The following is a 26,590-nucleotide window of genomic DNA, read 5'->3' as shown; positions in this document are numbered from 1 at the left end:
TTACATGTGGTAAATGCTCCAGAAAGTACAAAGACACACTTCTCCAACTTCCCCTATAAAGTCTCAAAACTCTGGTATCACACAGAATGCTGGTGGAACGCAACAGGCGAGGCAGCATCTATAGGGAGAAGGGCTGTCGAAGTTTCGGGCCGAGACCCTTCGTCAGGACTAACTGAACGGAAAGATAGTAAGAGATTTGAAAGTGGGGGAGAATGCAAAATGTCAGGAGAAGACCGGAGGGGGTGGGGTGAACTGAGAGCCAGAGAGGTGATTGGTAAAAGGGTTACAGAGCTCGAGAAGGGAAAGGATCATGGGACGGGATGCCGAGTGAGAAAGAAAAGGGGAGGGGAGCACCAGAGGGAGATGGAGAACAGGCAGGGTGATGCGCAGAGAGAGAAAGAAAAAATAAAGGGAAAAAGGGGAAAAAACTAAATATGTCAGGGATGGGGTAAGAAGGTGCATTAACGGAAGTTAGAGAAGTCAATGTTCATGCCATCAGGTTGGAGGCTAACCAGCTGGTATATAAGGTGTTATTCCTCCAACCTGAGTGTGGGGTGAAGAGTCTCGGCCCGAAACGTCGACAGTGCTTCTCCTAATAGATGCTGCCTGGCCTGCTGTGTTCCACCGGCATTTTCTGTGTGTTGTTTTAATATTCAGTAACCCAGGTTACAGGGTCCAAGACCAGGTTCCAGATGGACAGGGTGGTGAAGAGGGGTTTGGAACACTGTCCTTCAGTCAGGGCACCGAATATAGAAGCTGGGAAGAAATGGTGCAGATGTACACCATGTTGGTTTCGCCGTATTTTGCAAATAGTGTTTAGTTCAGGTCGCCCTGCTGTATGACAGACACCAATCAGCTGGAAAGAGTGCAGAGGAGATTTACTGGGATGTGACTGGATCTCAAAGGACTGAATTGTGAAAGGTGTTTTGGACAATTTTCCCTGGAATGTCAGAGAATGAGTGCTGGTATTGCAGAGGTGTATTGCAGTGTGGGTCGAATAAAACAGTCTTTCTGCCAGTGTTGGGGAATCAGGAACCGGAAGGCATTGGTGTAAGAGGAGATCTAATAGGAACCTGAAGGGCAACATTTCCAAGCACAGGCTGGACAGCAAATGGAATGAGCTACTGGGGGAGTGGTTGAATGAGGTACATCGAAGCAGTACTCGGACAGGCTAGTGGGAAGGAAAGGTTTTGAAGGATATGGGTCAGAAGGTGGGAAATGGGACAAGGACGGAGGATAACATTGTTCATAATATCGTTGTGAGGCGGTTACAGACCAGAAGCTCAGATGGGAATTTTGGTCAGTGTGGACCATTTGAGCTGAAGACTTGTTTCTGTGCTGTGTGAATCTGACTGTAAACCCTCTTGGTTTAGTTCAATGACATTAAACTTTTCTAAATGACTTGTCATTTCTTCACAGATTATAGACTCCAGTACAGTTACCTACTTTGTTTTCCTTTCTCTTCCACCCTTCAGCAATGGTTTTCAGCTCCACTGGGACCTTTCTGTAACAGTGATTTTTGACAGATTCCAATGTCTCTACTTTCTCTCCAGCCTTCCTGTGAAACCGTCTGGTGCAGGTCGTTGGGAACTGGATATTTTTGCTTTTAGTCCCATTAGTTTATCACCCCTGATGGTGATTGCTACACATTATGGCACAGCATTGAAATGTCACCGTTAGATATCTGTAGGATGTTTGCTGTGTCCCCACTGAAAACACTAATGGAAATTATTGAGTTAACTAATCTGTTTTTCCTTGATATTTTTATCTTTTGTCTCATCATGAGTTACTGGAAAAATCCCGACTGTTTTGTCCACCCTGTCGTTGCCTCTTTGTTTGTTCTCTGAGTTAATATTTACCTTGAACTCTTTTAACCACAGACTGTTGTTTGCTCCCTGTGATTCCTCTGTCTGATCGGGATAAATGTCGGCTCTAACGAACCTTCTCCTTAAACATCTGCCACTGCTCATATTCAGGATCCTTCACCGCAAGAACTCTCTGTAATACCACCTCTTTACACAGATTACAACTGAAATGGCATGTTCCTGGGTAAATAAACTACTGTATGAAACTGTCTCTGACCATTCCACAAATTCCTCTTCCACTGAACCAGTCTGATTATTTTAATCAATAAACAAACAGAAGCAAACACACAGAGAATGTTGGAGGAACTCAGCAACCAGTCGACAGCTCGGGCTGGGAACCTTCATTCTGATTAAAGAGAAAGAGACAAAAGCCAGAATTAGGTGATGGGGGAGGAGTAGAAGGACAAGTGAGTGCGGGAGGGGTCTGGTTTCTGGAGGAACGATTATGTGAAGAGCTGAGTGACAGGCAGAAAAGGCAAAGAGATGAAGAGAAAGGAATCTAACAGGAGAGACGCAGGACCACGGGATTACACAAAAGAGATGGAGAGCCAGACAGAATTGATGAGGAGGTCATGGCGGTGCGTGAGGGGAAGTGAAGGAGTAAAAAGCCACCAGAATGGGGCGGGGGGATCCGAAGGAACGCTGAGGTGGAGTGGGCGGAAGAAGCACAGGATATTCATTTCTTGAATTTGAAGAAATCAATGTTCATGCCGTCGAGATTGGAGGCTACACAATCGGAATATGAGTCGTTGCTCATTCAACATATACTTGGCCTCATCGCAGCAGGAGAGGGGGCCATAGTCAGACATGCTGTTGATGGCCCTCCGCTGGTCAGGTTCGACCATGGATATTGTACCTTCGCGGATGAAAGTCAATATGCAAGTCAGGGTAGTACGATACATAAAGCAAGCTGTTGCCCATGCAGGGGTGAATGCTCTCCACGCAGCTGATGAATCCAGAGCAATGGTCGAGACCGATGCAGTCAGGCACCAGAGGTGTCGCAGAATTAGCGGTGTGTCTCGAAGTAGGGATGACCGTCTCTAATGACATTTGATCTATTTCTGTCACAACCCTAGCTGTATCTACACTAACTTCCCTCAAGGTCCAAGGGAAAATCCTGTCAGGACCCAAAGGCTTTTGCCATTTTATATTCGTTAAAAGCGCCAGTACTTCCTCTTTTTTACTCATCATAGTTTCCACAACTACCATACTTGTTTCCCTTATCTTACACGATACAATTTACTTCTCCTTATTGAATACCGAAGAAAATAAATTGTTCAAAATCGACCCCATCTCTTTTTGGCTCCACATACAGCTGTCCACTCTGATTCTCTAAGGGACCAATTTTCTCCCTTACTATCCTTTTGCTATTGATATAACTGTAGAAACCTTTAGGATTTATTTTCACCATACTTGCCAAAGCAACCTCGTATCTTCTTTTAGCGTTTCTATTTTCTTCCTTAAGAAAATTTATTTATATTCTTTATATTCCTCAAACACGTCATTTACACCATGCTGCCTATATTTATTATAGATCTTTCTCTTTTTCGAAATAATCTTCCAATGTCCCTTGAAAACCATGGCTCTCTCAAACATCTCACACTCTCTCATACCCGGACTCCAGCACCATCAATACTGGTTCAAAAGACCATGTAATGGCCCCCCGTCGATCTCGGCTGCCACAGCAACCCAGGGCATATTCAAAATCCGGACTCCAGCACCATCAATGCTGGTTCCAAAGACCATGGAATGGCCCCGCCGTCGATCTCGGCTGCCACAGCAACCCAGGGCATATTCAAAACCCGGACTCCAGCATCATCAATGCCAGTTCCAACGACCATGGACACCTTCATCGCAATTGCGCAGACCCCAACTGCGACTCCAGCCTTGAACACCAGGCCGGGTCTTCACGTGCAGCGGTTGTGACTCCTGTCTGACCTTCCCCAAGCACCACTCTGCATTCTCCTCTCCCTCAATCCCATCGTCAGCTCCTGGACCCTCAGAGGCTCCACCTTCCTCTCACCCTAATCCTCCCCTCTCCACCGACTTCACCAGCCTCTCCCCTGTGATCTTATCTCTCAACCGTGCCGGGAATTTACCATCCCCTCCGACATTCAACTCCCTGAGGCAGAGTGCTCTGTCCTCAGTAAAGACCTCATCTTTGTGCTCCTTCGCCCACACCTCAGCGAGTTCGACGTACGCCATGATGCTGAACTTTTCTTCCGCCGGCTCCGTCTACGAGCCTAATTCTTCGGCAAGGACTCCCACCCCCACCGATGACCCGTCTTCAACCAAACTCCTCTTCATCAACACCCCGCTCTGGTCTTCTGCCTGCTCTGGATCTCTTTATTGCTAGCTGCTGACGGAACATCAACCATCTGGACTTCCACTTGTTCCACTTCCAACCTCACTTCTTCCGAAAGCTCTGCTCTCCGCTCCAACCCCAAACTCAGTATCAAACCCGCTGATAAGGGGGCGCTGTCGTGGCGTTGTGTACTGACTTCTACATGGCCGAGGCACAGCGACAACTCACTGATACCTCCTCTTACTTACACCTCGATCATGACCCTACTAAGGAGCACCAGGCCACTGTCTCCCACACCATCACCAACCTTGTCAGCTCAGGGGAGCTCCCATCCCCTGCCACCAATCTCATAGTTCCCACACCCCGTACTTCCCGTCTCAGCCTCCTGCACAAGATGCACAAACCTGCCTGTCCAGGTAGACCTATTGTCTCAGCTTGCTTCTGCCCGACCGGACTCATTTCTGCGTATCCTGACACTGTTTTATCCAACCTTGTTCAATCCCTTCCCACCTATGTTCGTGACACTTCTCATGTTCTGAATTTTTTCGGTGATTTTTAGTTCTATTGCCCCCCACTGCTTTATTTTCGCCATAGATGTGCAGTCCCTATATACCTCCATCCCCCACCAAGAAGGTCTTAAAGCTCTCCGATTATTTTTGGATTCCAGACCAAACCAATTCCCGTCTATCACCACTCACCTCCGTCTAGAGGAATTCGTTCTCACTTTCAATAATTTGTCCTTTGGCTCCTCCCACTTCCTCCATACCAAAGGTGCAGCCAGGGGCACCCGCATGGGTCCCATCTACGTCAGCCTTTCTGTTGGCTTTGTGGAGCAGTCCATGTTCCAAGCCTATACGAGTATCTGCCCCCCTCTTTTCCTTCGCTACATCGACGACTGCATTGGTGCTGTTTTCTGCACGCATGCTGAACACGTTGATTTCATTAACTTTCCCTCCAACTTCCATCCTGTTCTCAAATTTACCTGGTCCATTTCCGACACCTCCCTCCCCTTTCTTGATCTTCCTGTCTCCATCTCTGGAGACGGCTTATCTACACATATCTTCTATAAGCCGACTGAATCTTACAGCTACCTGGACTATTTGTATTCCCACCATGTCTCTTGCAAAAATGTCATCCCCTCTTCGCAATTCCTGCGTCTCCGCCGCATCTGCTCTCGGGATGAGGCTTTTCATTCCAGGACGAAGGAGATGTCTTCCTTTTTCTATATACCGTCTGGGCAGCATCCAACTTGATGGCATGAACATTGACTTCTCTAACTTTCGTTAATGCCCCTCGCCTTCTTACCCTAGCCCTGATTTAGTTATTTCCCCCCCCCCCGCCACTTTTTGTTCTCTCTCTGTCCATCACGCTGCCTGTTCTCCATCTCACTCTGGTGTTCCTCTCCACCTTTCTTTCTCCCTAGGCCTCCCGTCCCATGTTCCTTTCCCTTCTCCAGCCCTGTATCCCTTTTGCCAATCAGCTCTCTAGCTTTTTGCTTCAACCCACGCGCTCAGGTCTTTTCTTATATTTTTGCATTTCCCCCTCCACCTCCTATTTTCAAATCTCTATCTTTTCTTTCAGTTAGTCCTGACGAATGGTCTCGGCCCGAAACATCGACAATGCTTCTTTCTATACATGCTGCCTGGCCTGCTGCGTTCCACCTTCATCTTGTGTGTGTTTCTCGAATTAGCAGCATCTGCAGATTTCCTTGTGTTTACATTGATTTCTTACAATTTTAAAAGTAAGGTTGCTATTAATTGATACCAAATTATTCAAAGGAAAATTTTCATTCTTATGAAAATTTATTTTATGTCCTGAAAACTGGCAAAAACAGGAGAATGAAGGAAGTACGAAAGGTAATGAAGTCTTAACATTAGAAATTTAAAGCAAAAGGTCATCGGCATAATGCAAAAGTTCTAAAGAAAGGACATATTTGACACAGCTTTGTGGACCAAGAAGCCTGTATTGTGCTGTTGCAATTCTACGTTCTGTATGTTCCTATTCTACCTGTTTCCTCAACACTACATGCCCTTCCACGAATCTTTCTAACATCTGAAACTTGGCAACACAGCCATCTATTCTATCATATAAGTCATTATATACAGCAAAAAAAAAGAAGTGATCCCAACACCGACCACTGTGGAACACCACTGGCCACTGGCAGGTAACCGGAAAAGGAGCATTTTATTCCCAATTGCTGCCTCTTACCAATCAGCCAATGACCTGACCATGTTAATAACATTCTAGTAATATCATGGGCTCTTACTTTTGTAATCAGCCATCTGTGTGGTAACTTGTCAAAGGCCTTCCTGACGTCCAGATAAACAAAATCCGCTGCATCCCATTTATCTATCCTACTTGTATTCTCCTCAAAGAATTCCAACAGGAAGACGTGAATTATTCAACGAGTAAATAAATAGACTAAGCTCAGAGATAGTGCTTAGCCGATGACGAATTATTTTGACACAACTAAAGCATCCATTTATCACTGACTGAAGAGTCGTGGAAGATTGAAGATTGTCACCATCCAGACTTTAGGTGATCCTAACCCTCTGTGCAATTCCCAATCTACAATACAAGGTCAGCAATATTCATTTGTTACTGAAAGCTTGGAGCCATAAAAATGTTATAAAATAAACATTTAACATTGAATCGGATAGAAAACCTGATTCATAAAGGTTTGGATACAGGAGGAAGTGGTTTATGATGAATGTTAAATTGTGTCAATGCTTAAAATAAGGGATAGCAAAAAATAAAGGCCTGAAAGAGGACCACAAGCTTTAGGTTTGGAGGCCATTGTGCCTCAATGACCCTGAGTTCTATGTTGTCTGGAGACAGGGGCTTCCGCTTTGGCTCTCGGCAGTATCAGCCGTACCAAATAGGTCAATAAGTAGAGGCCAGGCTAAGAGAGGTCCACGGGTCTGGGCGTTCAGCCAAGGAATAACAACTCTGACGAGTAAGACCAAACTGCTCCAGAAACAGCAATGAAGAATTATTCTAGATCTGAGTGTAAGGCTTCTCCTCAGTCTCCACGTGGGATGTGTACTGGACTGCACTGAAACCCAAGAGGAAGCTAGTGACATGGTGAAGAAAGCCCTGACCACGGCCAGAGAAGGAAGACATTTATTTCTGCCCTAACTGTCAGTAGTGTAATTGGCAGAAAATATAAATATAATAGTTGCACTTGGACTTTTAGCATTTTTCATTCTCAAATTATAACAGCTCAGAAGTGGTAGTCGGATGCAGCAAATTGAAGTACATTATTGCACAGAAGGAAACAACTCCATTGTCATGATGAACATCCTCTTATCATTAGTCGTGTGCTCTGAATCATTCACCAGGAAATGCTGATGGATATTTGCCATACACACACATACTCATTGCAGAAATCAAAATCATATTTCTGGAGGTGTATTTCCTTAGCATCAGCTTGGCTTACAATTGAGACTGGATACAATTGGAAAGGAAGCTGAAATGTTTTCTCTGGAACACCAGAGACTGAGGCGGGATCAGATAAAAGTTTATAAGATTAAAAGAGGCACAGATAGATTAGACAGGGAGTATCTGTTTCCCGTGGTTGAAATGTCAAATACCAAAGGGCAGGCATCTAGAGTGAGAAGGCATGGGTTCAAGGGGCACATGAGAGGTAGGCTTTTGACTCAGAGAGTTGTGGATGACTGGAATGCATTGTTCTTACGAGCTCTTAACAGATCTTTACTTACCAAACGGTTACCTGCTGTGTTCTGGACAGCTATGTGGGAATATGCATCTCAGACTTTCGCACATATTTTCCTGTGAATTGACAAGAAACAAAGAACAGTGAATTCAGCTTGCAGCTCCGTTATCTCAGACTATTGACTTTGTTGCCCATGGAAGAATTCCACAGCATGCTTTCTGGAGTGCTGTTGCACTGAAAAGGGTTCAGGTATGAGGACAGGTGACAGAAAATAGTTGAGAGAATAACACACGCCAATCCTCATGGAGGGATCAGAAATTAAATGAGGGAGCTAAGTTCCTGGGTGTGAAAATATCCGAGGACCTAACCTGGACCCAACATATTTATGCTGTGGTAAAGAAGGTATTTCGGCGGCTATATTTCAATAGAAATTTGAGTAGATTTTGAATGTCACCAAAAACGCTATACTTTCTTGGAAGCTTGACAAAATTTGACATGTTAGCTGAAACATTTACAAATTTCCACAGTTGTTTGTTAGAGAGTATATTGACTGGTTTTCTCGTGGCCTGATATGGAAGCATCAATGCCATTGTACGGAAAAGCCTGTCAGTAGTAGTAAATATGGCCCAGTCCGTCATTGGTAAACCAAACCCACTAATCCCTCCTACCTACACCATGTCCAAATCCCTCCATCTTTCTGCATCAGATCACCTCTCAGTCTCTGGAGTTGCAGTGAAAACAACTATTTTATTACCCCTCTTGTGATAGTACACACCCTTTAACTGAGGCAGCATCCTGGTAAACATACTCTGCACCCTCTACTGAGCCTCCACATCCTTCCAAGTGTGGGGCCACCAGAACTTTATGCAGTGATCCTGACGTGGCCCAACGAGAGTTTTACCAAGTTGGAACATGAATTTTGAACTCAGTACCTGGACAAATAAATGAAAGCATTCTGTAAGCTTCTCTGAAGCAACATATCAACCTGTGTAGCTACATTCAACTAGCAATGAATGGGGATGCCATGATCTCTGCTCAGCAACACTCTAAAAGACCTTGTCCATAACAGAGTTCTGTCTCTTTGCATTTGCCCTGCAGAGTTGCAGTTCCTCACATTTCTCTGGGTCAAATTCCATCTGCCATTTCTCAGCCTATATCTGCAACTGATCTATATTTTGTTGTATTTATTGCCACTCCCTTGTACTATCCACAGCTCCGTCAATCCTGGTATCATCTGCTAATTTACTAACGAATCCATCTACATTTTCATCCAGGACATCTAGAGACATTACAAGCAGCAGAGGTCCCATAATAGATCGCTGTGAAACTCCACTAATCGAAGACCTCCAGCTCCAATGTTTTCCTTTAACCACTCCTCCTGTCTCTTATGCGAAAGCCAGTACTGACTCCAAACAGCCAATTCCTTGCCAACCACATGCATCTGAATTTTCCGGATTACCATCCAAAAAGACTTTGCCCAGCGCCTGAGTAAAATCAATGTAGATACACGCACTGCCTACCCTTATCAAGCTCTATGTAAATAGCTTCTATTTGGATAAACAAGTTTGCCAAGAATAATCAATTGAAGGTGACCATGAACAAACAGGTCCTGACTCAGTGTCGTCAGTTGGGGGTCGTATGTCCGCACTGTCCCTGGGATCAAATCCACATATTTAGACATCAAAGTTAACACTATTGCTGCCAGAAGAAGTGAGAAACAAGATACACTTAAACATCATCCATAACATTTCCAATCTGTTGAACCCATTTCCCTGCAATTTAGTGAAAGACTGTCTATAGCCGTAGTTATGTGACTTGTCAGGACCTGAGTCCGAGCATGATTCAGCTGTACCCTGTCCAATCAAATCATCTCCATTCCTCCCCAAAAGTGGGACCAAAGTATCATGAATATCAGCAATCTTCCTCCAGTCTTTGAGGCACACTTTTAACTCCCTAATCTAATTGATCCTGTAACAAGCGCACGCACTTTACATAACAATGCAGAGTATATTAACCTTTTGATTCTGATTCCTATATTTATTTCTTAGCTGCTTAGCAGTCACTTTTCAGTGGTTATCCTATTTGCTGGACTCACCTGGACCAGGACCACTGATCATTTTTTTTCTCCCACCCCAAATTCCTCCGCAGTTCAGATGTGATGCCCCAAATCTATTATTTACTTATTTATTGAGATGCAAGATGGAACAAGGACTTCCATCCCCTCAAGCTGCGCCACCTAGTAAACCAAGGTACAAGCTGTGTAATCACAGGACAATTTGTAATGATCAATTCCCAAGCCTATCGGTCTTTGAACCGTGAAAAGAAACTCGATCAGTCGGGAATATCCCAAGCTTTCCACTCAGTGGATGTAAAGAGACTCCGAGCATGATGGGACTGGAATTGTTCTCCAAACTCCGGAACGTCCCAGTCGCCCCACTCTTTGAGAAATGTGAAAGGCAGAAGATAGGAAAGAAGGGGCCAGATAATCAGACTTTAGTGGTAGGGACGATGTTGGAGTTGATTGTAAAGGATGTGGTTTAGGGATTCTGGGAGGCACGAATAGCTTGTCGGAGGCATGGTTTCCTTGAGAAAACCATGCCTGACTAATCTGTTGGAATTCTTTGAAGAAAGAAAAAAATAAGATAGACAAATATGTTGATGTTGTGTCGATGTAGATACGTTGATGTTGTGGACATAGATTTTCAGAAGGCTTTTCACAAGCTGCCACACATAAGGCTGTTTAACAAACTATAAACCCATGGTATTATTGAAAAGATACCAGCACGGATTCAAGAAGTGCTGCTTAGCAGGAGGAAAAGAGCGGGGAGAATGGGATCCTTTTCTGATTCATTACCTTGACTATTGGTGTTCCTCATGGCTTTGTGTTGTGACCATTTTTTTTTTATTATATGAGAATGATTTGAATGATGGGATTGATGGACCTGATGGAATTGATGGCCTTGTTGCAAAGTTTGCAGACGATACAAAGAGAAGTGAATCGGCAGGTAGATTTGAAAGAATAGGGAAGATACAGAAGAATTCGACACATTAAGGGAATGGTCAAATAAGTGGCAGATGAATCCAATGTTGAGAGGTTTATGGTTGTAAACTTTGTTAGAAGAAATGAAAGTTTTACTGCTTTCTAAATGGAAATAAAACATAAAAATCTGAAGTGCAAAAGCATTTGGGATTCCTGTGCAGCATTTGAAAACTTAATTTGTTGGTTGATTCTGTGGTCAGGAAGGTAAATGCCGTGTAAAATTTTATTTCAAGAGAATCAGAATATAAAACCGAGGATTGAATGTCTTGTAATATGAAGAGCATTTAGAACATAGAACATGGAAAACTTCCAGCACAATGCAGGTCCTTTGGCCCACAATGGTTTACCGAACATTTTTTTGAATTTCGAATTTACCCCGGATTACACATAGCCCTCTATTTTTTTCTAAACTCCATGTTCCATCCCAGGAGTCTCTTCAAATACCCTATTGTATCCTCCTGCACCATTCCACAAACTCATCACTCACTGCTTAAAATACTTACCCCTGACATCTCCTCTGTATCTACTTCCAAACACCTTCAAAATGTGCCCTCACTCATTAGCCTTTTCAGCCCTGGGATAAGACCTCTGACTATCTGCACAAACAAAGCCCCTGATCATCTTATACACCTCTATTATGTCACCACTCATCCTTCGTTGCTCTGAGAAGAAAAGGACAAGATCATTCAATCTATTCTCAATGGGCATGCTCCTCACTACCGGGACCATCCTCGTAAATCTCCTCTGCACCCTCTCTGTAGTCTCCACATTCTTCCTTTTGTACAGCGACCAGAACTGGACACAGTATTCCAAGTGGGGTCTGACAGGGGTACTATATAGCTGCAATATTATCCTCTCGGCTCTTGATCTCAATCCCACAGTTGGTGAAGGCCAATGCACCGTATGTCTCATCAACCACAGTCAACCTGAACAGCAGCTTTGAGTGTCTTATGGACTTGGACCCCAAGATCCCTCTGTTCCTCCACACTGCCAAGAATTTTACTATTAATACTATATTCTGACATCATAATTCACCTACCAAAATGAACCACCTCACATTATCTTTGTTGAACTCCATCTGCCAACTCTCAGTCCAGTTTTGCACCATATCAATGTTCTGCTGTGAAATCTGACAGCTTTCCACACTATCCACAACACGCCCAACCTCTGTGACATCAGCAAATTTACTAAATCCTCTTCCACTTCCTCATGTAGACCATTTATAAAAATCAGAATGAGAAAGGCGTCCAGAACAGGTCCCTGAGGCACACCTCTGGTCGCCGACCTCTATGCAGAATATGACCCGTTTAAAATCACACTTTTCCATCTGTGGGCAAGCTAGTTCTGGATGCTCAAAGCAATTTCCCTTGGATCCCATGCCTGCTTAGTTTCTCCATAAGCTTTCCATGGAATATCATATGAATTGCATTACTAAAGTCCATATACACTACGTTTTCCGCTCTACCTTCATCAATATATTTAGTTACATCCTCAAAAAATTCAATCAGACTCGTAAGGCACAACCTTCTTTGACAAAGCCATGCTTTTAATTTATAATCATATTATACCTCTCCATATGTTTATAAATTCGACCTCATGGGATCTCTCCACCAAAGTACTAACCATCAACTGAAGTAAGACTCACTGGTCTTCAATTTCCCGGGCTAACTCTGCTTCCTTTGTTGAATAATGGAAAAAGATCTGCAACACTCCAATCCTCCGGAACTACTTCTGTCCCCATTCATGAAGCAAATATCATTGCCATGGGCTCCACCCCTCGCCTTCCACAGTCGCCTGTGTTCCATTCACACGTATCCCCCGGCACTCTTTATTGGTCCTATTCTCTCACGTCTTATCCCCTTGCTATTCCTGTCATTGTATAATGCCTTGGGGTTTTCCTTTATCCTGCTCATCAATCCTTCACCTGGCCGCTTCTGGCCTCAATCTTCCAGATCTCAATCATTATCTAGTCTTTCGCACCTTTCATGAGCTTTTGCTCTCCTCTTGATTAGATTTACAACAGCATTTGTACCCCATGGTTCCTGTCCCGTACCATCCTCTCCCTGTCTCATTAGAACACATCTCTTCAGGAATCCACACAAACATCCACTGAACATTTCCCACATTTCTGCCATACATTTCCTGATAACATCTGCTCCCAATTCAAGCTTCCACGTTCCTACCGGATAGCATGATATTTCCCCCTACTCTTATGAAACGTTTTCCTAACTTATCTGTTCCTATCCCTCTCCAATGTTATGGTAAAGGAGATAGAATTGTGATTTCTATCTCCAAAATGCTCTACCACTGAGAGACCTGACACCTGACTAGGTTCATTTCCCAATACTCGATCAAGTACAGCCTCTCCTCATGTAGGCTTATCATCATATTTTGGCAAGAAACTTTCCTGAACCCACCTAACAATGCCACTCCATCTAAACCCCTTGCTCGATGGAGATGCTAATTAATATTTGGGAAATTAAAATCGCCCACTAAGTCAACCCTGTTATTATTGCATCTTTGATGTCCCTGTCATCTGAGTCACAGGGGCAGACTCTGTGTCAGAAGTGCCACCATAGTTGCTTCCCCCATAGACTGTCTCCCCCAACAGTACTCTGCATTGTTTTCAAAGCATTTTCATAGCAACAGACATGTTAGACTGCCACCAACATAATAGAACTCTAACCCCATAACCAACATTTCTACTTCATATCCAAGATCCACAAACCCGCCTGTTTCAATGAATTTCTCCCAGAGCCATGAACAGTGAGATCTCTTCCTAAAGGTAAATGCCTTTTCAAAATACACTTGGCCTCTGTTTGTTAACCCTGAGTTTTCCAGAGCCCAACGTATACTCAAAAGTATCAGAAGCAAAGTGGATCTACCTCAGTCTGCACAGGTGAATTTGACTTTCCTCCACTTCTGTAATTTGTGCATTGTTAACCTGCACCGACAAATACACTAGCTCAACAGGTTCAGTAACTCAAGTTCAAGTACAGACAACCAAATAAAGAAATGTTCCTCCAACCCATGGTGCACTCAGAAAACATATACCCACAAAGCACAGCACATAAAACACACCATTGTCACAAATAAATGGCTAAAATAAAATTCAAATACATGCAGTGGGCAGCACGGGTGAATTGTAAAGAGTAAACAGTAAACAATAAACAGCTCACATTGCTCGTGATGAGACCTTGGTGGTGCGAGTATATTTATTAGGTTCTCAGCCTGAGGGAAGAAGCTGTTACCCAGTCTGGCAGTCGTAGATCTGATGCTCCAGCATTTAATTCCTAAAGATTGTGGGTGTCAAAGAGATTGGCGGATGTGTGGTACGAGACCTGAACAAATTCAACTTCGTTATTTCACGAATGCTGCCCTCAAACGTTGTTAACATTCATTCTGTCTTTGTTCCTTGAGCGTGTCCTGTCAACCAGCCAGTCCAGAATTCTTGTTGTCATGGAGAATGGCTGGGAACAGAAGCAGTTCTTGCAGTCTCCATTTCTCTAAGTTCATCTTTCTCCCTCTATGATACGTCAGTCTTCCATCAGCTGAATAACAGAACTGAGCAGCAACAGGATAAGCAAGGCCACATGGTCGACAGGCACCAGTAGAACACACAAAGGGTGAAATATACATTGATCAATTTGTACTTTTTATGACTGCACATAAAATATATTGGAATACGATGCACAGTTTCGATGTAAGTGAACAATTGGTGAGGTGTAGAAGAGGATATTTTAGGTCCGAATGTAAATGTCTGGGTCAATACGAGTGGCATTCAGATCTGTCACTGAAAGGGTAGCGATGAGCGTACTGGAAATATAGGTGCAGCAGATAAACACCAGTAACATTTTTAAACCTGATGTGGATGTAAGGCAAAGAACACCATGAATGTATCAAGTTCAGACAGTGACCAGCCTCTGATCTCTGCTGGATAGTGGAACAGGTTTAGTAGTCCCACAGGAAACACTGAGATTCTAAAGTGTTTGAGATTATCACTCATCATTCACTCAAAATCTACATTATGCAAGCTGTCCTCTTACTACAATTTTTCTCTGGAGAACCTGCTCAGAATGGCCTAGGACAATTAATCTGGGTATGTTCCCATCTTGGCCCACAGACACTTCATAACGCCAGTCCATGGGGTTAATTCAGTATTAAGCCCGAAAGCTGAGTGCTGCTTACTATATATAAAGTCACACCCGATAACGGAGTCAGCTCACAGGGGAGCTGGAAGCACCAGTGACAGTAGATCAGTTTGACAATTGATTCTCTGCACTGGTTTGCCAGCTGACTGCACATCAGCTTGACTCAAAAGAGCACAGGGCCAGTTCCAGAGCGAGCAGCTGCTCTGCTGACATCGGCAGCTTTTTCCACAAACTCAGTTTTAAAGATTCATCGGCTGAAAACACATGTCCACTATTACAAAAAGAAAATAATCTGAACTACTTAATAAAATAGATTTGGAGAAATATACTGCACAGAAAACAGGCACTTCGGCCAAACACATCCACGCTGAGCAAGTTACCTGAATGAGCTTCTTATTTGCCCTCAATGACCCTCTAAACCTTTCTAATAAATGCACATGTCCAAATGTCTTCTAAATGGTAAAAACATGTCTATTAACTTAGTTTGTACTTAGTAAATCTGAGATGAATTTAGCCAGGGGATTTCCCAGCTTGTGAACTGGGAAGATCTGTGGAATGTCACTCTCTCTTTTTGGACTCTATGGAAAGTCTATGGTGGAGCACAGGGGCCGTCGGCTGAGTCCAATGCAGGATTTACAGTTGTCCAGTTATGGGGATTTCCCTCCACAGATACGTATTAGTCGCAATTAGAGATCAGACTTGACATCTATTGCACAAAGACCAGCTCGTTCAATTCATACAAAGTCTGCAGGGTAACATAGTATTCCTCAGCTGACGAGAAATAAATCTCAATAATTTATTCACGATGCCCGATGACCTACCTTTTTCCCTTCAGGAGCTGGGGTTTGGATTCAAAGATATTAAGTGGTGTAAAGTGCTGACCACTGATTTGCTACGTGGAAGTGGGTGAGATGATTCTGCATTGACAGAAAAGCTGACGTCATCCTGTTACGTATTCCGGCAACAATGAATATATGTTCGGCAAGGGGTTCTGTATAACAAATAACACGTTTATTAAACACAGAAAACAAACCCCCCCAAAAGTAACCAAACACTAACGTAACCGGAAACAGCTGCTGTGCGGCAGCTCAAACAGTCCTTAAAGCGATATTGCAAAAACAGTTCTTGAAAGTAGTATTGCCAAAAGTTCGATATGCTCACAGTTCAGCTAAAAGGAGAGACTTTATAAGACTATTTAAATTTTCTTTCACGTCGCTTCACTTCGATACCCGATGTCGAACTTCTCCCACGACGAATTTACAAAATGGAACGGCTTAAAGGCACTGACCTTTCCTTTATCACACTGTCCTCAATCTCCGGCTTTCCCGCAGAGATTAACACGTGAACAGTCCACGAAATCCTTTCGATTAAGGATTAAATAAGGTCGAACCCGTTTCACCGTCGAAATAGATCCTCCTCGATCTTCGATCTTCACTCTCCACTGATTTCGGAACTAGCAGTATTTCAAGAACCTGCTGGCAATGATCTTTTAAACTTTTGGCATTTGATAAAACTTCAACCTTCAGCTAAACTGCGTCATCCCATTAAATCACGCAGTGGCATGAAATCAACTTGACAAATCCAGCCACGAGCTGCCCCTCCTCACAGGGTGGGGTCTTCCTTTTATAACCAGTAAAAAAAAACTGTCACATGATCTCTACTGGCGGGAAAATGACGTCATTTCACCATCACAAGACCATTACCTCAAGTCCAGTACAGCTTCAACCCCTGTCAAGTGACAAGGGTACCACTGTCATGTCACGAGTACGTAACCATCCATTCGTGGAATATACTGTTTTTAACTTTCCATTTGTTTTACAGTACCCAGTGAAAAACATCCACTTCATGTGACAGAAGCCATAACAGATCATAAGTCTGTTGGTTATTCAAACTTTATCTGGAGACCTAATAGAGAAATCCCATCCTTACCCATTCTGGTTTTTCATCACTCTCATCCCTACATCTAGACTCCTGACTCTTATCTGCCTCCTGACAAGCCTTTTGATAGTATCAAGTCTCCAGGAGCTTGTCAGGACGGGGACAGGATTGGACCCGAATGCAGAACGCAGGCACTGAAGTACTAGGGGTAGGACAGGATGGGGATGCCGTGGCATGCAGGGGCTTATGCAGGCGGGGCTGGATCCCCGATTTCGTGATAGGGCAGGAGGATCCCAGAGCTCGTGGCGGGCCGCATGGATCCCGGGCAGGGCCACCTCCCAGGCTAAAAACACGGAGGCATCTGCAAGGAGCGGACACCTGGGCAGGTGCGGGGCACAACCCTTAGTGAGCAATGGGTGGAAAGGGCAGAATCCCCACCGGGCAGCGGCAGTCCAGCCGGGCCTGCCTGAGGGAGGCAAGGAATCAGAAGAAAGCTGCGTCCAGCGTGAGCAGTAGGGCTACCGTGATACACCGGTTTATTGGGAAGGGCAACCAACAGCGTGACAGCGCAGGCAAGGCGACTAAGGCGGAACAGCGGGACCAGCGCACACGAGAGAAGCAGTGGAACAAGTCCAACCGGACAGAACATATGCAGAAGAGGCCGGCAACAGGGCAAAACAGGATTCCGAGCAGGCCGGCAACCAGGGAAAGAGCAGAATTCAGAGCCGGCAGCCCAGGTACAGATCGGGTTAAACCGGCTTCGGAGTAGGACAACCCACACCCAGGCTCAGTCCCCGAGTCCCTTATAAACACCTGCCCCCTATTAGGCTACAGCTGTCCCTCCTTAAGTCAAGACGATCCAATGGCTGCGGGTGACAGGAGGGCTGGCTGGAGGAAGAGAAGAATGCTTAGATTCATGGTACTTTGCTTCCACTATTGCGGAAGGATGGAGATGATTTGATTGGACAGGTTCCAGCTGAGACATGCTAGGTCTGAAGTCCTGACAAATCACATAACTAGGGCTGTGGACAGTATTTCAATAAATAGCAGGGAAGTGGGTTCAACAGATTGGAATTGGAATGTTTTTATTATTGCCATAGGTACCGCAATAGTGAATGTTTTTGCATGTATACCCTTGAGACAAATCAAATCATATCGTTACACAGTGTAATGAGGTAGGATAAGGTAAAACATTAATAATGCAGAAGGTGTAGAATAATGTGCAGAATAATTGCAATAGAATTAAGGAAAAGTATGGATGAAATAATAGCATCCATGACATCACTGACGAGCGCTGCCTCAAAAAGGCAGCATCCATCATGAAGGACCACCACCACCCAGGACATGCCTTCTTCCCATTTCTACCATCATGGAGGAGGTACAGGAGCCTGAAGGCACACACTCAATAGTTCAGCGACAGCCTCTTCCCATCTGACATCGGATTTCTTACTTATTTAACTTTTTTATACTATTTTTATAGAAATCTAACTGTGATTTACTGGTTTTATTATAATGTATTACGATGTACTTCTCGAGCATAACACATTTCAAGACATATAGCAGTGATATTAAACCTAATTCTTTTTGTGAATATTAAAGAGGATACAAAGAGTACTTTTACAGATGTATAAACAGTAAAAGAGAGTGTAGAATGGATATTGGACCTCTGGGAAATGACACTGGAGAAGTTGTCAGATACACTGAAACGGCAGAGAACTGTACACGTACTTTGTGTCAGTCTCCAATGTTTTCCGACATGAAGAGATGCCAGAAATTGAAGCCTGGGCGGCATTGAGTATCATCACTTTTAATAAGGAGATATTGCTTGGAGAGTTGTAAATCCTGACGGTGGATGGACAAGACATCACGGATTCGCAAAAAGAGGCTGAAGCGATTGTGAAGGCATTCACAGTGCAAGAATAATTAGTCAGGAATTGCTCCCCGTGACCGGGAAATCACAAATGTCACTCTACTCCTGAGGAACACAGGAAGGAAAAAGATAGGAAATTATTGGTTGCTGACCAAGATTGCAGTGGACGGTGCAATTTGAGAGTCCATGCTACGGATGAGGTATAAGTGCATCTTGGTTCTTACTTCTCCTAACAGTAAGAGTGTTCACTTTGATTGTGTAAATATGTGGATTTCATCTCCAGGCACAGTGAGTATATAAGATCCCCATTTGAATACACTAAGATATGAACTGTTTGTTCATAGTCACAGTGCATTGATTACTCTTCACAAACATGTTTATCCAAATATTTGCGCCATTGCAAAATACTCCATTTGAGGTTGTTCCCCTCCCTGAATCACAATATATAGGGGACAACCACCGAAATCTGATACAGCAGCTCAAAGAAAGCAACTTCGATTTCTTCGTTACAGGTAAATCTGATTTGTCTGAGTCTTTCTGAAATAATTATTGACAAGCATTAAATGGAGATGGCTTCATTGGTAAATTGGCAGATGATGAAACAATTGATGGAGCTGTGGATAGTGTGGAGAACTGGCAATAAATACAGCAAAATGTAGATCAATTGCAGATATAGGCTGGGAAATGGCAAATGGAATTTGACCCAGATAAATGTGACGAATTGCACCTCAGTAAGGCAAACGCAAGACAGAACACTGTTATGGGCAAGGTCCTTTGGTGTTGCTGAGCAGAGAGATCATGGCATCCTAGGTCATTGCTAGTTGTAAGTAGCTACACAAGTTGGTATGTTGTTTATAAATAGGCGTACAACATGCTTGCATTTATTATTCAAATAATTTAGCTCAATTCTCATGTTCCTACTTTGTAAGACTCTCGTTGGGCCACATCTGGATGACTGCATACAGTTCTGGTCGCCCCACACTTGGAAGGATGTGGAGGCTTTGGAGAGGGTGAAGAATATGTTTACCAGGATGCTGCTTCATTTAGAGGGTGTGTGCTATCACAGGAGGCGTAATAAAATGTTGTTTCCACTGGAGCTCCAAAGGCTGAGGGGTAATCTGATAGAGGATTGCAGGAAGATGGAGGGTATGGACATGGTATAGGCAGGAAGTATTAGTGTTTGGGTGTTTTTGATTTGCTTTATAGCTAGTTCATCACAACATTGTGGCCCAAATGGCCTGCTGTTGTGCTGTACTCTTCATTGTTCTATGTTCTCAAAGCATTTTCATAGCAAACTGACAAGTTTTACTGTTACTTTGTAGCTGTTGGTTAAATCCTTTGCAATTTACAACTTGCTATTTCTAAACTCAAGGTAAAGATTCCAATTAGAATTTTAAATCTCTCACAATATCATTAGACATGTTGGCTCCTAAACTACACAAGCAGCAATGACGTTAAATTAGTTTCGACATTCCATGTTCATGAGATGTTCTTCTGCACACCATTGATTTAACATGTGGTAATTTGAGTTAATAGCACCTTTCTGTCACCTTAAACAGTCTGACATATCACAGAAACAAATATTTTCACCCATAGAACTGCCAAAGATCAGATGACTTATCTTTAAACGCTGGAATCTCTTGTACATGAAAGTCGCTGAAGGTTCTGAGATTCTCAAACCACCCTGCCTGGCACATGTGATCAATCCATGGTCAAGGTCACTAAGATCTCATTTCTCTTCTATGCTGATGTTTGGTCTCAACAGCAAATGAATCTCTTGACCATTCCTGCATGCTTTTATGCATTAAGTTACATCGAAAATTTTGGATGATGAGATATCGGCACTAACAAGTGTAGTGGGATGTACGGGTGTCCATAATAAAGTGGCCACTGAATGTATTATGCTCTGATTGGGCTGTCCTGAACCATTTCTCTGTCACTGAGGTATTTTAGAAGTAGAGTTTCTGATAAATTGAAAAAACAGCATCCAATCTCACTCATGCAGCAACGTTACGACAATGTGATTGATAATGACACTGATAGAAAGGACAAGAACTGAACACCAGGGAGAACTTGCCCATCTTTTCCAAGGTACATGGAAATCACTCAAGAGGCTTTAACATCTCTGTCTGGATTGCTTCAGAGCTGCATTGAAATAGCATCCTAGAATTTGAACTGTTCACAAGATTGGACCTTGAACCCATTCTATAGACTCAAGGGAAGAATCACACCACCTGGTCACACTTGACACTGATACGAACTCAGCATAAAAACAACTTTAGGGAAATGGAAAACAATCAGCTCAGCAAAGGCAGCAGTACAGGAACTTGCAGCTCATACGGAATGGAATCTAAATTCAAACTCTCTGTGATTAAAGAAGAGAATAGTAATTTTAATGTTATTCTATCTACAATTGAAGGGTGTTCTAAAGTAGTCTTCAAGGCTACTAGAGTCTGTACTTCTGCAGATAATCTATTACCTTGTGACAGGTATCTGATTGTACAAGACAATATGTGGGAACTGAATTCAGCACAGATATACTATAGCCTATTGTTGAACACACACAACTTAAAACTACAAAAATACAGTATTGCCTTTAAAACTGATCTGATTTACTGTCCCAGCTATCCAACGATAAGTCATTCTTGTCATATAGAAGGATGTCTGTATTCACTTTACCTGTATTCTCAGTTTTCTGAAATATTCTACCTCTCAATTTGTAGTTTCCAAAAGTCATAGGAGCAGAATTAGGCCATTTAAACCCAAAGGGTTTGCCCCACCATTCCATTTTGGCTGATTTATTATCCCTCTCAACCTCATTTGCTTCCCCTGGTCAGGAACCTTTCACAAACATACTAATGAATAATCTATCAATCTCCACTTTACACATCCCCAATCACTTAGCTTCACAGCTGTCTGTGGCAAGCAATTCCAAAGATTCACCACCTTCTGGCTCGAGAAATCCCTCCTCATCCCTGTTGTAAAGGGACATACTTCTACTCCAAGGCTGTACCGTCTGGTCCCAAACTCCACCACCACAAAATACATCCTCTCTACTTCAACTCTATCTAGGTCTTTCAATATCCATAAGCTTTCAATGTCCTTCTTTTCTCTTTACCAGAGCTATCAAAAGTGAGATACCTTCCTCCAGATAATGGCCTTCCAAAAAACACTTGTCGTCCTGGTGTTTCTCCTGCTGCTTGTTAACACTGAGTTTTCCAAAGCCCAAATGTCCAGTCGTCATGAAACCAGATTAAACAGTAATGCAGAGGGAATTTCTTCACAGGTAGGATTGTCTTACCTCCACTTCTTTAACAGTGTTCATTGTTGAATTTTCTTTACAGATATACAACCAAACGAAACAACATTCCTCTACAACGTGCTCCAACCACAGAACATTGATCGCACAAAGCACATAAAACTAAATATTGTCAAAAATAAGTGAATAAAATATAATTCACAATGCATGCAGTGTGCGGCACATTAAAAAAAACAACTAACAGTAAAGAGCTCACTGTCTTGTGATGAGAGGTCGGGAGTGGCAGGGCATTCATTGGTTTTGTAACCTAATGAAAGAAGCTATTACCCAGTCTAGCAGTCATAGTTCTCAAGCTCCAGTGCCTCCTTCCCGATGATTATAGGTCAAAGAGATTGGGAGATATGTGCCAGGGATCCTCAATGATGCTTTGGGATTTGACTAAATCAAATGTGTCAGATCATTAATATTCCAAACAACATTTTATTTAAAGTCAAACATCTATTTTTTGATATAATGAACATACAGAAATGCAATAAAAAAACATTAATTTTTCCAAGTCAAATTGAGTTTATTCTTATTATCATAAGTTCAGTGAGGTACGGATTCAGTACCAAGGAAAATTTGCATGCAGCAACATCACAAAGATGAAGGGACAGACAGCACACAGAATATAGATTATGCATTAGCTCTTCCTTAAGTCATGCCATATGCAATAAAGTCGATTTGCCATCATGAGTATATATTTTCAGAAGTTAATTGGCTGGAATAGTAATGAATGGGAGATTGGTTTGACTAGACAAAATAGATGAATGTTACTTGAGGCAGGCATCCCCAACAGGGCTGAAAACAACGTCAATTACAATTTCCCACGAGACGTTACTCACGGACAGTTATACAAAACCGTGTTGGTCTTGCAATGGAAATGTTCCCATGATAGTTCAGGGTTTATTCATCGAGAAGATACTTTGATTGATGCACCAGTTGGGTGGGAGGTGGACGGGGTAATATTTTGGTAATATTTTCTGAGGAGCTGTCTGGTCAAACTAAATAGTGAGAACTGGTGCCGAATACTTTCCTGTGTTCAATGGTGGGTGAGGTTCACCAATGACGGACTGGGCCATATTTAGTACATATTACAGGCTTTTCCGTACAATGGCATTGATGCTTCCATATCAGGCCAAGATGAAACCAGTCAATATACTCTCTAACAGACATCTGTAGAAATTTGTCAATGTTTCAGATAATAATTCAAATTTTGTCAAGCTTCCAAGAAAGCATAGCATTTTTGGTGACATTCCAAATCTCCTCAAATTCCTATTGAAATATACCCGCCGTCACACCTTCTTTACAGCTGTATCAATATGTTGGGTCCAGGTTAGCTCCTCGGACACACTGGCCCCCAGGAACTTTAAATGGCTCCCTCACTGCATTTCTGATCCCTCCATGAGGATTGGTGTGTGTCATTCACACAACTCTAATGTGTCATCTGTCCTCATACCCGAACTCTATATTCTCAAACCCGACCTCCGGAAAACACGGTGAGGAATTCTTCCATGGGCAAGAAAGTCAATGGTCTGAGATAACTGAGCTGCAAGTTGAATTCACAATTCTTTGTTTCTTGTCAATTCACAGGAAAATATGGGCGAAAGTCTGAGAAGCAGATTCCGAACATACAACAGGTGACTTTGTGGTTTGTTAGAAGTAAAGGTCTGTTAAGATCTATTAAGAACTGTGCATTCCAGTGATCCACCACTCTCTGAATAAATAAAACCCTACGCCTCACATGCCCTTTGAACACACGCCTTCTCACTTTAAATGCCTGCCCTTTGATATTTGACATTTCAACCCCGGGAATCAGATACTCCCTGTCTACTCTATCTATGCCTCTTTTAAACTTATAAACCTTCATCGCAATTCCCCTCAGGCTATGGTGCTCCAGAGGAAACAACTCACCGTCCTTTCCAATTGTATCCAGTCTCAATTGTAAGCCAGACTGACGCTGTGGAAATACAGCTCCAGAAATATGATTTTTATTTCTGCAAGGAGCATGTGTGTGTGTGGCAAATATCCATCGACATTTCCTGGTACATGCTTCAGAGCATCGACTGATGATAAGAGGGTGTTCACCATGACACTGGAGTAACCTCCAGATGTCTCCTTCTCCTGTGTAGTAAAGGACTTCAATTTGCTGCATCCTACTACAAGTTCTGAGTTATCATAATTCAAAAATGAGCAATGCTAAAAGTTCACGTGCAACGGTTGTATTTATATTTTCTGCCCATTACACTACTGGTGTTTTTGGCAGCAATAAAGGTCTTCTTTCTCTGGCTGTGTTCAGTGCTTCCTTCATCATGTCAGTGTTACGCCTGTGACAATAGACAATAGGTGCAGTAGACCATTCGGCCCTACAAGCCTGCACCGCCATTTTGAAATCATGGCTGATCAATTACTATCAATACCCTGTTCCTGCTTTGTCCCCATATCTCTTGATTCCCTTATCCATGATACCTATCTAGCTCCTTCTTGAAAGCATCCAGAGAATTGGCCTCCACTATCTTCCAAGGCAGTGCATTCCAGACCCCCACAACTCTCTGGGAGAAGAAGCTTTTCCTTAACTCTGTCCTAAATGACCTACCCCTTATTCTCAAACCATGCCCTCTGGTACTGGACTCTCCCAGCATCTGGAACATATTTCCTGCCTCTATCTAGTCCAATCTCTTAATAATCTTACATGCTTCAATCAGATCCCCTCTCAATCTCCTTAATTCCAGCGTGTACAAGCCCAGTCTCTCTAACCTCTCTGCGTAAGACAGTCCAGACACCCCAGGAATTAACCTCATGAATCTACGCTGCACTTCCTCTACAGCCAGGATGTCCTTCCTTAACCCTGAAGACCAAAACAGTACACAATACTCCAGGTGAGGTCTCATCAGGGCTCTGTACAAATGCAGGAGGATTTCCTTGCTCTTCTACTCAATTCCCTTTGCAATAAAGGCCAACATTCCATTAGCCTTCTTCACTGCCTGCTGTACTTGCTCATTCACCTTCAGTGACTGATGAACAAGGACTCCGAGATCTCTTTGTATTGCTCCCTTACCCAACTCTAAACCGTTCAGATAATAATCTACCTTCCTGTTCTTACTCCCAAAGTGGATAACCTCACACTTATTCACATTAAACGCCATCTGCCTAGTATCTGCCCACTCAGCCAGCCTATCTAAGTCACCCTGAATTCTCCCAGCATCCTCATCACATGTCGTACTGCCATCCAGCTTAGTATTATCAGCAAATTTGCTGATGTTATTTTATATGCCTTCATCCAAATCATTAACGTAAGTGGTAAACAGCTGTGGTCCCAATACCGAGCCCTGTGGCACCCCACTAGTCACCACCTGCCATTCTGAGAAACACCCATTCACACCTACCCTTTGCTTTCTATCTGCCAACCAGTGTTCTATCCATGTCAATGCCTTCCCCCCGATGCCATGAGCTTTGATTTTACCCACCAATCTTCTATGTGGGACCTTATCAAATGCCTTCTGAAAATCAAGGTACACTACATCCACTGGATCTCCCCCGTCTAACTTTCTGGTTACATCCTCGAAAAACTCCAACAGATTAGTCAAGCATGATTCACCCTTGGTAAATCCATGCTGGCTTGGCCCAATCCTGTCACTGCTATCTAGATATGCCACAATTTCATCCTTAATAATGGACTCCAGCATCTTTCCCACCACCGATGTCAGGCTGACAGGCCGATAGTTCTCTGTTTTCTCCCTCTTCCTTTTTGAGAATTGCAAGATCGCTATTAAGTCAGGGTAGGAGACCCAGGAAATGAGTGAGAGAAGTTTGGAATGTCCTAGCCCCCAGCGATACAAAGCCACGGAAAAGGTCATTGTTTCTTGGAGGCGGAATTGTGTATTGAATACTATGCTTCGTGGATGCCCTCAGGCAACGTGGGCAGGTTAGGGGATGGCATCATTCCACCCTGAGTGACATCTGAGACCCTATGAGTGGGGATAAAAGAGGGTCTGGGGAACAGCTCCTGGAGACGCACCAGAAGAAAGGCTAGAACTCCTGTAACAGCGTAATAGTGAAAGCCGGCGGAAAAGCCCACGTAGAAATATAGAAATATGAAACCATAAATAATTAAATAATAATAAATTATGCCGTGGAAATAATCAGTGATTCATAGTCATTTTATTCGTGACAACATTAATTCGTTATCAGCTAAGCACTGTTTCTGAGTTTAGTCTATTCATTTACTATATTAATAATTCACATGTCAAGACAAGACAAAGTAAAGGAGCAGAAGTAGGCCATTCGGCCCCTTGAGTCTGCTCCGCCACTTCACCATGAGCTTAAGTATTCTCCCATCTCCAATTTCCGACTTTTTCCCCATATTCCTTGATACCCTGACTAATTAGATTCCCATCAATCTCCTCCTTAAACACCCTCAATTATTGGGCCTCCACACTGCATGTGGCAACGAATTCCATAATTCCACGACCATGATGCCTCAAACAGAATTACAGGACAATGAGTT

At 43.2% G+C, this 26,590-nt stretch overlaps 1 long non-coding RNA gene across 1 annotated transcript in view; it reads right to left on the bottom strand.

Annotated features, from left to right (window-relative positions):
* Positions 1 to 26,590, bottom strand: part of LOC132386163 (uncharacterized) — a 53,546-nt gene that overhangs the window by 12,574 nt on the left and 14,382 nt on the right. The window contains exons 3-4 of the long non-coding RNA XR_009509420.1: positions 7,893 to 7,962; positions 1,860 to 2,211 (exon numbers count right to left, since the gene is read on the bottom strand). This is a non-coding gene — a long non-coding RNA (uncharacterized LOC132386163). The remainder of the gene's footprint in view (positions 1 to 1,859; positions 2,212 to 7,892; positions 7,963 to 26,590) is intronic.

The sequence above is a fragment of the Hypanus sabinus genome, unplaced genomic scaffold (assembly GCF_030144855.1).
Source record: "Hypanus sabinus isolate sHypSab1 unplaced genomic scaffold, sHypSab1.hap1 scaffold_1045, whole genome shotgun sequence".
Classification (NCBI taxonomy): domain Eukaryota; kingdom Metazoa; phylum Chordata; class Chondrichthyes; order Myliobatiformes; family Dasyatidae; genus Hypanus; species Hypanus sabinus.
Note: the sequence above shows the minus strand (reverse complement) of the source record. Positions and strands in the feature narration are given on the sequence as shown.